Source organism: Anomaloglossus baeobatrachus, chromosome 7 (genome assembly GCF_048569485.1).
Source record: "Anomaloglossus baeobatrachus isolate aAnoBae1 chromosome 7, aAnoBae1.hap1, whole genome shotgun sequence".
NCBI lineage: Eukaryota > Metazoa > Chordata > Amphibia > Anura > Aromobatidae > Anomaloglossus > Anomaloglossus baeobatrachus.
In genome coordinates, this window is record NC_134359.1 from 155657599 (window position 1) to 155669751 (window position 12153).

Consider the following 12153-nt stretch of genomic DNA (forward strand, 5'->3'; position numbering starts at 1 on the left):
TAGCGATGTCGTTGCGCGTAAAGCCCCCTTAAGGCCATCTCATTAGTAATAGCAAACGATGAATGGAGTAAAAAATAAATGTATAACAACAATTACAATTTCAAATTGGAATGTCAGAATGAGGTACCATAGGCTTTCATTATAAATGAGTAAAGCTGGACAAACTCTCTTTAAAAAAAAAAATCCAGATCCAGTCCGGAATCTGCTCCCATATAAGTCTATGGGGATAAGAATCTAGAGATTTAAAATGGTGGTAGAAGGGATAGAGGAATGGGAGCGTGCACGGTGGACTTACCAAGGCTCCAGCATGGCTGTACGCTGCTTCCAGGCCTCACATTCACTGCCTGGGCTGCAGATTACATTCAGAAGCACAGTCAGACACGCCCCCACCCTGAGTATCAGCGTGTCAGCTGACTGTATCCAATCACAGGCACCAGGACAGTCGCTGGGCGTGAAAAGCAGTGTAACTGAAGGAGCCCATTCTCTCTAGCATCTACCATGAGCCTAGAATGTATGGGCTCATTCTAGGTTAGTGGGCATCACTCGCTTGGTTTGTAGGTGTCACGATCAGGGCCGGCCTTAGCCTGAATGGCGCCCTGTGCAAAACTGCCCTTTGGTGCACCCCCTACTGATTTTTTACCCAGTTTCCCAGGAAACAAATGACAACAGGAGCCAATTTTTTTTATATTTTAATAAAATTCAGCTCTTCAAATGTACAAAATACTCCAAATTTGTGCTGGAGAATCTGCACCTCAAATCCACCACGTTTGATCTCGTTCTTTTAGAGGTCTTCCGATTTCAACCATTTATGCTGTAACCCTGGATATTAATTCATGGATGGAACATGCGGATACCCCCAATGGGGCGCACATGTATCTGGAGAATGAGGCGCTGCCGCTCTTCATAGAGAGATGATATATATTTCTAGACACTTAGAGCGGCGCAGGTCATGGCCCCATTGGTGGGATCAGCATCTACTATACAAATCCTGAGGATAAAAGTACAGGATGATGCCAGATAATGCACGATGGAGCCGGCGGCCGATGCTGCGTGTACTCGGGACCAAAAAGTCCAAAATACAAATATTAAAGGAGAATGTACTAAATTAGAAAAAAAATCTCTGCTTTCTATGTAATAAAGAGTCCTCAGGTTATATGTGTCACTGCCTCTCAGCTCCAATGACCTGAACATACTGAGGTGCAGCACCACATACACACCTTGAGGACGAGGAGTGCTGTGTATGTGTCACTGCCTCTCAGCTCTACTGACCTGAATAGACTAAGCTGCAGTACCACATACACACCATGAGCGAGAGGCCCTGTGTATGGAAGAACTATGGCATATATACTGTAATCCATTTATTAACCAGTTTGGGCTCACACCTGCTGGCAATGCTGCAAATAATTTAGTTGGAAAATTTGTAAGATAAATCCGCGCTGAATCGTGATATTCTGCAGACTTTCATAATAAACACCTCAGCTGCTGCAGAACCTCATCATACACACCTTCTATGCTACAGAACCTCATTACACACATTTCATCTGCTGCAGAATCTCATAATACACTTCAGTTGCTGCAGAACCCCATAAGGATATGTGCGCACGTTGCGTATTTGCATGCAGTTACGCTGTGATCTGCACCGCAGCGTAACTGCATGCGTCCTGCGTCCCCAGCATAATCTATGAAGATTATGCAGGAGACGTGCGCACGTGGCGTCTTAGAGCGCTGCGCTTCGGCTGCTGCCTGAAGCGCGCATTCTGAGAAGTGACATGTCACTTCTTTCCTGTGCTCTGCATGCAGCTCCCGCTCTGTCTATGGGAGGGACTGCAGTCAGAGCGCATGGAATCGGCTTTTTTTTTTCATTACGGACTCTTTCTGCAGCGATTTGAAGCAAATGTCGCGGGCGGGGAGGGGGCCGCTGCGCTCACCACACTCGGGTCCGGCGCTGCTGCTCGGTGGCTTGAGCGGTGGGCCGGATCCGGGGACTCGAGTGACGCTCCTCGCCCGTGAGTGAAAGGGGATGATTTCTGGGTTTGGGAAGTCAGTCCGTGACGCCACTCACGGATTGTGATGATAATGGGACACCACCACTTCTCTGGATGGGGATCCTGGGAGCGATGACAGGGAGCAGCTGAGGTGTTTCTCTCCCCTCCGTGGGTAGGGGGTTTGGTGGTCCCGGGGCCTGGTGGTAGCGACTGGAGGGTGGATGGCAGGAGTTGTGGAGGTGCAGGGTCGCGGGGGGCAGCGCAGTGCCAACCGGCACGGTGGTACTCACTCAGCCAGTAACGTACACGGAGTCTCTGGTGAAACAAACGGCTGGATGGACGGGTCCCACAGATGGCTGCGGTGGTCACTCCCGGTAGGTTGACGGTGACTGTCTCTCCCTGCACCTTTGATGTGTTTTCGGCCCCGATGGCTTCCCACCGGTGGCCCGCTCACCAGCGGTGTAGTTGCCAGAGGAGCCCCTTTTGCCCGCAGGCTCTGGCCCTGTGAACACTTGCTGTGGCGGTAGCTGTATTTCCCTTCACGGTTGAGCGGTTGCCTTCAGTCGGGTCTTTGCTGCTGACACCAGCTTGTTGCTGGGAAACCCCGGAGGTTCCCGTCGCTGACGGATTTGACTGGTTTAACGGCGACTCCAAGCCTGGTCGGGGTCCGTAGGCCCTGCCGAATGGTGCTGGCTTCTCTTCGCTCCCCGGTCCGGTACCGGCGGGCCACCGCCCGTCCCCGGTCCTCACGGTTGTGCGTCAATCGACCTCCCCTGCAGACGGTCACCACCGTCTGCCAACCTTGCTGTTTCTGTGCCCGGGCCACGTACCCAGACGCGGCCAGTCTGCTCCACTCCACTTCCTTCACTCTCAAAAACTGTTCTGCTCTCTTTTCCCGCCTCCAGGACTGTGAACTCCTCAGTGGGTGGAGCCAACCGCCTGGCTCCGCCCCACCTGGTGTGGACATCAGCCCCTGGAGGGAGGCAACAAGGATTTGTGTCTGACTTTGGTGTTCCTAATCGGGGTGTGGGGTGTGTTGTTGCAGTACCTGTGACGTCCTGGCTTGTCCAGGGCGCCACACACACGTGTGCTGTTCAAATCGCTGCAGAAATTTCTGCAGGGCAGAACCCTACATGCGCACATAGCCTAATACACATCTCAGCTGCTGCAGCTCCTCATAATTAGAGATGAGCGAACCGGTCCCGGTTCGGCTCGAGGTCGGTTCGCCGAATGGAGGTCCCGTTCGAGTTCGGCTCGTCGAACGTTCGACGAACCGAACTCGAACTGCATAGGAAACAATGGCAGGCATTCAAAAACACATAAAAACACCTAGAAAACACCCTCAAAGGGGTCCAAAAGGTGACAAACAACTCAAACACATGGGAAAGTGACAAGGACATATACTCATGCGAAAACAAAAGAGCTGGACAAGGAAAAAGAGGAGGACACACAGATATATGAGTATATGCAAGGAAACATCGATTCCATTATTGTGCAACTTGAGCCCTGCTCATTTTAGGCTTCCAATCTGGATAAATGGCCTGAGCTCGCCACGTACGCCTTGGGGATCTTGTCGTGTCCTGCAGCCAGCGTTCTCTCGGAACCTGTCTTCAGTGCTGCTGGGGGTCTGCTGGCAGATAAGCACACGTGTCTGTCCACTGACAATGTGGACATGGCTCTCAGAGGACTTTTCTTCCCCTGGGTCAGCCAGGGGACGGGAAAGGCACGCGTATTTTTGAGAGTGCTTCATGCAAAGCATCTTTTTCATTTTCAAAAGGGGCATCAACTGATGTCAGTCAAGTGGGGTGTGTGTGGCCCAATTAGTGGCAACGAGGGAGACTGTGGTTGGAGTCCCCTCGCTGTGTTTCTAAAATAACCAAGATGAACAAGTCATGGCTCTCAGAGGACTTTTCTTCCCCTGGGTCAGCCAGGGGACGGGAAAGGCACGCGTATTTTTGAGAGTGCTTCATGCAAAGCATCTTTTTCATTTTCAAAAGGGGCATCAACTGATGTCAGTCAAGTGGGGTGTGTGTGGTCCAATTAGTGGCAACGAGGGAGACTGTGGTTGGAGTCCCCTTGCTGTGTTTCTAAAAGAACCAAGATGAACAAGTCATGGCTCTCAGAGGACTTTTCTTCCCCTGGGTCAGCCAGGGGACGGGAAAGGCACGCGTATTTTTGAGAGTGCTTCATGCAAAGCATCTTTTTCATTTTCAAAAGGGGCATCAACTGATGTCAGTCAAGTGGGGTGTGTGTGGCCCAATTAGTGGCAACGAGGGAGACTGTGGTTGGAGTCCCCTCGCTGTGTTTCTAAAAGAACCAAGATGAACAAGTCATGGCTCTCAGAGGACTTTTCTTCCCCTGGGTCAGACAGGGGACGGGAAAGGCATGCGTATTTTTGAGAGTGCTTCATGCAAAGCATCTTTTTCTTTTTCAAAAGGGGGCTCAACCGATGCCAGTCAAGTGGGGGGTGTGTGGCCCAGTTAGTGCCAACGAGGGAGACTGTGGTTGGAGTCCCCTCGCTGTGTTTCTAAAAGAACCAAGATGAACAAGTCATGGCTCTCAGAGGACTTTTCTTCCCCTGGGTCAGCCAGGGGACGGGAAAGGCACGCGTATTTTTGAGAGTGCTTCATGCAAAGCATCTTTTTCATTTTCAAAAGGGGCATCAACTGATGTCAGTCAAGTGGGGTGTGTGTGGCCCAATTAGTGGCAACGAGGGAGACTGTGGTTGGAGTCCCCTCGCTGTGTTTCTAAAAGAACCAAGATGAACAAGTCATGGCTCTCAGAGGACTTTTCTTCCCCTGGGTCAGCCAGGGGACGGGAAAGGCATGCGTATTTTTGAGAGTGCTTCATGCAAAGCATCTTTTTCTTTTTCAAAAGGGGGCTCAACCGATGCCAGTCAAGTGGGGTGTGTGTGGCCCAGGTAGTGCCAACGAGGGAGACTGTGGTTGGAGTCCCCTCACTGTGTTTCTAAAAGAACCAAGATGAACAAGTCATGGCTCTCAGAGGACTTTTCTTCCCCTGGGTCAGCCAGGGGACGGGAAAGGCACGCGTATTTTTGAGAGTGCTTCATGCAAAGCATCTTTTTCTTTTTCAAAAGGGGGCTCAACCGATGCCAGTCAAGTGGGGTGTGTGTGGCCCAGTTAGTGCCAACGAGGGAGACTGTGGTTGGAGTCCCCTCGCTGTGTTTCTAAAAGAACCAAGATGAACAAGTCATGGCTCTCAGAGGACTTTTCTTCCCCTGGGTCAGCCAGGGGACGGGAAAGGCACGCGTATTTTTGAGAGTGCTTCATGCAAAGCATCTTTTTCTTTTTCAAAAGGGGGCTCAACCGATGCCAGTCAAGTGGGGTGTGTGTGGCCCAGTTAGTGCCAACGAGGGAGACTGTGGTTGGAGTCCCCTCGCTGTGTTTCTAAAAGAACCAAGATGAACAAGTCATGGCTCTCAGAGGACTTTTCTTCCCCTGGGTCAGCCAGGGGACGGGAAAGGCACGCGTATTTTTGAGAGTGCTTCATGCAAAGCATCTTTTTCTTTTTCAAAAGGGGGCTCAACCGATGCCAGTCAAGTGGGGTGTGTGTGGCCCAGTTAGTGCCAACGAGGGAGACTGTGGTTGGAGTCCCCTCGCTGTGTTTCTAAAAGAACCAAGATGAACAAGTCATGGCTCTCAGAGGACTTTTCTTCCCCTGGGTCAGCCAGGGGACGGGAAAGGCACGCGTATTTTTGAGAGTGCTTCATGCAAAGCATCTTTTTCTTTTTCAAAAGGGGGCTCAACCGATGCCAGTCAAGTGGGGTGTGTGTGGCCCAGTTAGTGCCAATGAGGGAGACTGTGGTTGGAGTCCCCTCGCTGTGTTTCTAAAAGAACCAAGATGAACAAGTCATGGCTCTCAGAGGACTTTTCTTCCCCTGGGTCAGCCAGGGGACGGGAAAGGCACGCGTATTTTTGAGAGTGCTTCATGCAAAGCATCTTTTTATTTTTCAAAAGGGGGCTCAACCGATGCCAGTCAAGTGGGGTGTGTGTGGCCCAGTTAGTGCCAACGAGGGAGACTATGGTTGGAGTTCCCTCGCTGTGTTTCTAAAAGAACCAAGATGAACAAGTCATGGCTCTCAGAGGACTTTTCTTCCCCTGGGTCAGCCAGGGGACGGGAAAGGCACGTGTATTTTTGAGAGTGCTTCATGCAAAGCATCTTTTTCTTTTTCAAAAGGGGGCTCAACCGATGCCAGTCAAGTGGGGTGTGTGTGGCCCAGTTAGTGCCAACGAGGGAGACTGTGGTTGGAGTCCCCTCGCTGTGTTTCTAAAAGAACCAAGATGAACAAGTCATGGCTCTCAGAGGACTTTTCTTCCCCTGGGTCAGCCAGGGGACGGGAAAGGCATGCGTATTTTTGAGAGTGCTTCATGCAAAGCATCTTTTTCTTTTTCAAAAGGGGGCTCAACCGATGCCAGTCAAGTGGGGTGTGTGTGGCCCAGGTAGTGCCAACGAGGGAGACTGTGGTTGGAGTCCCCTCACTGTGTTTCTAAAAGAACCAAGATGAACAAGTCATGGCTCTCAGAGGACTTTTCTTCCCCTGGGTCAGCCAGGGGACGGGAAAGGCACGCGTATTTTTGAGAGTGCTTCATGCAAAGCATCTTTTTCTTTTTCAAAAGGGGGCTCAACCGATGCCAGTCAAGTGGGGTGTGTGTGGCCCAGTTAGTGCCAACGAGGGAGACTGTGGTTGGAGTCCCCTCGCTGTGTTTCTAAAAGAACCAAGATGAACAAGTCATGGCTCTCAGAGGACTTTTCTTCCCCTGGGTCAGCCAGGGGACGGGAAAGGCACGCGTATTTTTGAGAGTGCTTCATGCAAAGCATCTTTTTCTTTTTCAAAAGGGGGCTCAACCGATGCCAGTCAAGTGGGGTGTGTGTGGCCCAGTTAGTGCCAACGAGGGAGACTGTGGTTGGAGTCCCCTCGCTGTGTTTCTAAAAGAACCAAGATGAACAAGTCATGGCTCTCAGAGGACTTTTCTTCACCTGGGTCAGCCAGGGGACGGGAAAGGCACGCGTATTTTTGAGAGTGCTTCATGCAAAGCATCTTTTTCTTTTTCAAAAGGGGGCTCAACCGATGCCAGTCAAGTGGGGTGTGTGTGGCCCAGTTAGTGCCAACGAGGGAGACTGTGGTTGGAGTCCCCTCGCTGTGTTTCTAAAAGAACCAAGATGAACAAGTCATGGCTCTCAGAGGACTTTTCTTCCCCTGGGTCAGCCAGGGGACGGGAAAGGCACGCGTATTTTTGAGAGTGCTTCATGCAAAGCATCTTTTTCTTTTTCAAAAGGGGGCTCAACCGATGCCAGTCAAGTGGGGTGTGTGTGGCCCAGTTAGTGCCAACGAGGGAGACTGTGGTTGGAGTCCCCTCGCTGTGTTTCTAAAAGAACCAAGATGAACAAGTAATGGCTCTCAGAGGACTTTTCTTCCCCTGGGTCAGCCAGGGGACGGGAAAGGCACGCGTATTTTTGAGAGTGCTTCATGCAAAGCATCTTTTTCTTTTTCAAAAGGGGGCTCAACCGATGCCAGTCAAGTGGGGTGTGTGTGGCCCAGTTAGTGCCAACGAGGGAGACTATGGTTGGAGTTCCCTCGCTGTGTTTCTAAAAGAACCAAGATGAACAAGTCATGGCTCTCAGAGGACTTTTCTTCCCCTGGGTCAGCCAGGGGACGGGAAAGGCACGCGTATTTTTGAGAGTGCTTCATGCAAAGCATCTTTTTCTTTTTCAAAAGGGGGCTCAACCGATGCCAGTCAAGTGGGGTGTGTGTGGCCCAGTTAGTGCCAACGAGGGAGACTGTGGTTGGAGTCCCCTCGCTGTGTTTCTAAAAGAACCAAGATGAACAAGTCATGGCTCTCAGAGGACTTTTCTTCCCCTGGGTCAGCCAGGGGACGGGAAAGGCACGCGTATTTTTGAGAGTGCTTCATGCAAAGCATCTTTTTCTTTTTCAAAAGGGGGCTCAACCGATGCCAGTCAAGTGGGGTGTGTGTGGCCCAGTTAGTGCCAACGAGGGAGACTGTGGTTGGAGTCCCCTCGCTGTGTTTTACATGCTTTTAGAAGGGCATGACATGGCTTGGAGGTTGACTTTCAGCATCTGCAAACTGTTGGCTACCAAAATGCTGCCTTTCCAACACCTGTGGTTATAGACAATGAGGAACATACTGATGAAGATGAGACGCAGATACCCGATTATGATGACAACTTAAATATTCGGTCAGGGCAAGAAGAGGCTCGGTCTGAGGGGGAGGGGAGTGCAAACACAACAATTGATGATGAAGTTCTAGATCCCACCTACTGTCAACCCACAGTCAGACACTCGAGGAGGTCAACAGAGGCGGTGGAGGAGGATGCAACCGACGACGAAGTTACCTTGTGCCTTCCTGGACACAGTCGGAGCACTGGTAGCACGTCTACAACTGCATCCTCAGCCACCACTCTGCCTCTGAGCATTATTCGGGGTGGATCAACAGGTCGCATGGCCTCTAAGCCTTGCCTAGCCTGGTCCTTTTTTGACATAGAAAAAGATCGCCCAAATTATGTGATCTGTAAAATTTGTCATGGTTCTCTTAGTAGAGGTCAAAACCTCAGCAGTTTGACAACTTCTTCCATGAATTGTCACATGAATAAATATCATATGGCCTGGTGGGAAGCTCACCGTGCTGCAAAGCGGCCTAGCGGAGCGAACCATCCACCGCCTGCCCCTTCCAGTGCATCCGCGCTCGTCATCTTCTAGGACTGTGGGGACAGCTGTCACACCTGTTTTTCCACCCACAACTTCCACCACTGTAACCGCAACAGGCAGTTTGCTTGGTAGGTCGGCAGTTGGTTTGGAAGGGGAAACAAGTGAGTGTGTACAGCTCTCTCAAACATCGATAGCACCAACGTTGGATGAAGGCAACATCATGTCTCCGCCTGCACTTTCCTCACAAACCTGCATTTTTCCAGGGACACACTACTCAACACCGTCTACACACAGCAGCCAGATCTCTGTCCCTCAGATGTGGTCAAATAAAAGGCCACTTCCTGCGACCCATGACAAAGCTAAGAGGTTGACTCTATCCCTCTGTAAGCTGTTGGCTACCGAAATGCTGCCTTTCCGCCTAGTGGGACACACAGGATTTTAGAGACCTTATGTCTGTCGCTGTGCCCCAGTACCAGATGCCCAATCACCACTGCTTCTCCAAGAAAAGCATGCCCGCGCTACACCAGCATGTCGCACACAACATCACCACTTCCTTGAGAAACTCTGTGTGCGACAGGGTGCATTTCAACACAGATACTTGGACCAGTAAGCATAGACAGGGTCATTACATGTCACTGACTGGGCACTGGCAAACTATGGTGAGAGATGGAGAAGGGTCTGCTGTACAAGTCTTGCCGTCCCCACGAGTTGTTTCAATCCTTCTTCTGTATGTAGAAGTTAATACACTGCTTCTGCCTCTTCAACCTCGTGTGGGTCCTCCACCTTGGCGCAATCCCTGTGTGGTCAGGCCACCCTTCCTTGTAACTGCGCACAAGGACTACCACACACCTCCTTACTATGCTGGCAGCAGAGCTCAATGCCATCAGGCGGTCAAAGTTTTATTTTGAAATGTATGGGAAATGTGAGTCACACCGCTGAGAAGTTATGGACTGTTAGCTCTGGATACCGAGTTTCATCAATGGTTGTCTCCACTCAACCAGCAGCCAGGGAAGGCCGGGTGCGACAATGATGCAAACATGGGTGCGGCCCTTCGCTGTGACAATGTGACACACATTCCTTGTGTGGTTCACGTGTTGAACCTGGTTGTCCAGCAATTTTTAAAGCACTATCCTGGCCCACATGGCCTTCTGCAGAGAGCACGGTGTAACGCCTTCCTTGATCCACACACTCAGATGGGCTGTTAATGATAGGCTAGAGGGAAGCCACTCAACAAGCAGGACCCCTAGAACCCTGAAACCCTTTAACCCCTATACAGGGATTAGGAATTGCACAGGGCCCAAGGTGATTAATACCTGTGGAAGGCTGCAGTTCCAGAGAATAGTAGTCAGGCAGGGTCAAAACATTAATTGAGGAACAGGAACAGAATGGGACGGCCAGGACTTAATCAGAAAACAAGCAGAGGTGAAATGCGGATCGGCCAACAAGGTACATAAACAGCAAGCAGGAAAAGTAGTCAGGTAACAAGCACACAAAATCATAAAACTGAACTGGGGGTAAAAGTAACCAGAGGTCATAGCTATGTCTGGCAGTGGTCTGCAGACAGGATGGGCATAAAAAAGGGTGTGGTGTCTTCCCATTGGTTGTAGCTGAATGATGGTATTTCATCTGTGAGATACCCACCAGCTACATTCAGCCAGAGATTCTGCATCTGTCAAGGTAATGCAGCCCAGTGGGTGACCATAACCTGCGTCCACTTGCGCCGCTGGCATCGACTCCTCTCCCATCATCAGCACTATGCATGAAAGGAACACGTTGTCACCTGGCGACCGGAGTACAAATTGACGGAGCGGACTCCGTTGGTGACTTAATAGCCGTGTGCAGCAATGATGCAAACCTGGCTGCGGGCCATCGTCAGGGCAATGTGACACACGTGCCTTGTATGGCTCACGTGTTGAACCTAATTCTCCAGCAATTTTTAAAACACCATCACGGCCTACATGGCCTTGTGCGCACACAGCAGCTCAACAACTTTCGTCGCTACAGAAGTCTTTAGGTCTGGTGGTTAAACGCCTGAAATGCGATGTGCCCACACGCAGGAATTTGAATCTGCACATGTTGCAGCGTTTGTGGCAGCACCGCCGAACCCTGCTGCAATACGTTATGACATATAGCCTGGGATAACTTGATCCAGAGGTGGTGCAGATCACGCTGCTGGAGTGGTGTCAGATCAAGGACCTATGCACACTGCTACACAGTTTAGAAATGTCGACGAAGATGTTTAGCACTGGCAATATCATTCTCAGCGTGACAATTCTGGTCATCTACATGATGGAGCACACTGTAATTATTATTCGGAGTCAGGTGTTGGGACAAGAGGAAGGGAAGGAAGTACAGGAGGAGTCATATGCGGAAGGGATAACAAGATCTACGAGGTCCAGATGGTCAGCGGCACCTATGCGGCAGTCATGGTGAGGGAGAGGGATTAACAAGGGCGCATAGTATCAGCAAAAAGTGTTGAGGAAGGTGCAGGAGCCCATGAAGAAATGGACGACGAACTGGCGATGGGCATGGAAGACTCAGCAGATGAGTGAGAGCTTGCTCACATTTCGGTTGTGCGAGGTTGTGGGGAGAGGGCAGAGGAAGGAGGCACGATTCTCACCTCTCTGCCACCAACACACCAAGGACTTGGTCCTCCTGCATGCACAAGACACATGAGCGGCTTCTTGCTGCACTACCTACAACATGACCCTCGGATTGTACGAATTCAAAGTAATCCAGAATACTGGGTTGCCACACTGTTACATCCCCGGTACAAGACAAAATTTGGCAAAATAATTCCTGCCATAGAAATGGATGCACGTATACAGGAGTATCTGCAGAAGGTGGTACGCAATCTTAGATCTACTTTTCCACTAAACACCAGTGCTGCACAGAGTGAATCTCAACGCTTTGTCATGGATAGGAAGAAATGGTCTTTTACTTGTCCACATCTGAGGGACGAGGGCTGGCTGCTGTGCTGAGATGGCGTTGAGTACGGTGTCCCTGCACAGTTGCACTTTTGGTCATATACCAAAATGAGTTGAAAAAGGACAGATGCTGGTGGAAAGGGGAACAGGTGTGTTGGAAAGGGGAAAAAAGTTTTGGTCCGTGGATTTGGTGGTTAAGCAACAGTAACATTTGGTGAAGAAACACCATCTGTTACAGTGGTGTAGTGGGTGGGCCTACCCCCTACTAGTTTAGCATAGTTACCCGGCATTGTGATTATTAAAAGTGTTGATTTTTATTATTGTATATGATGTGTTAGGGCACCCCCCTAGTGGCCGGGTGGGACGGCTGTTGCCACCGGGGAGGAGGAGTCGGCCGGATATCTAGGCAAGGTCTGAATGTGTGTGGGTAGAGAGGATCCGGGGCAGCGGAGAGTGCACATCTGCAGCGGCAAGTGTGATTGTGTGAGCGGACCATCAAGGGACACCGGAGATAAGGAGGTGAACGCAACCTCAAAGCCTATTCTGCCGGTGTGGG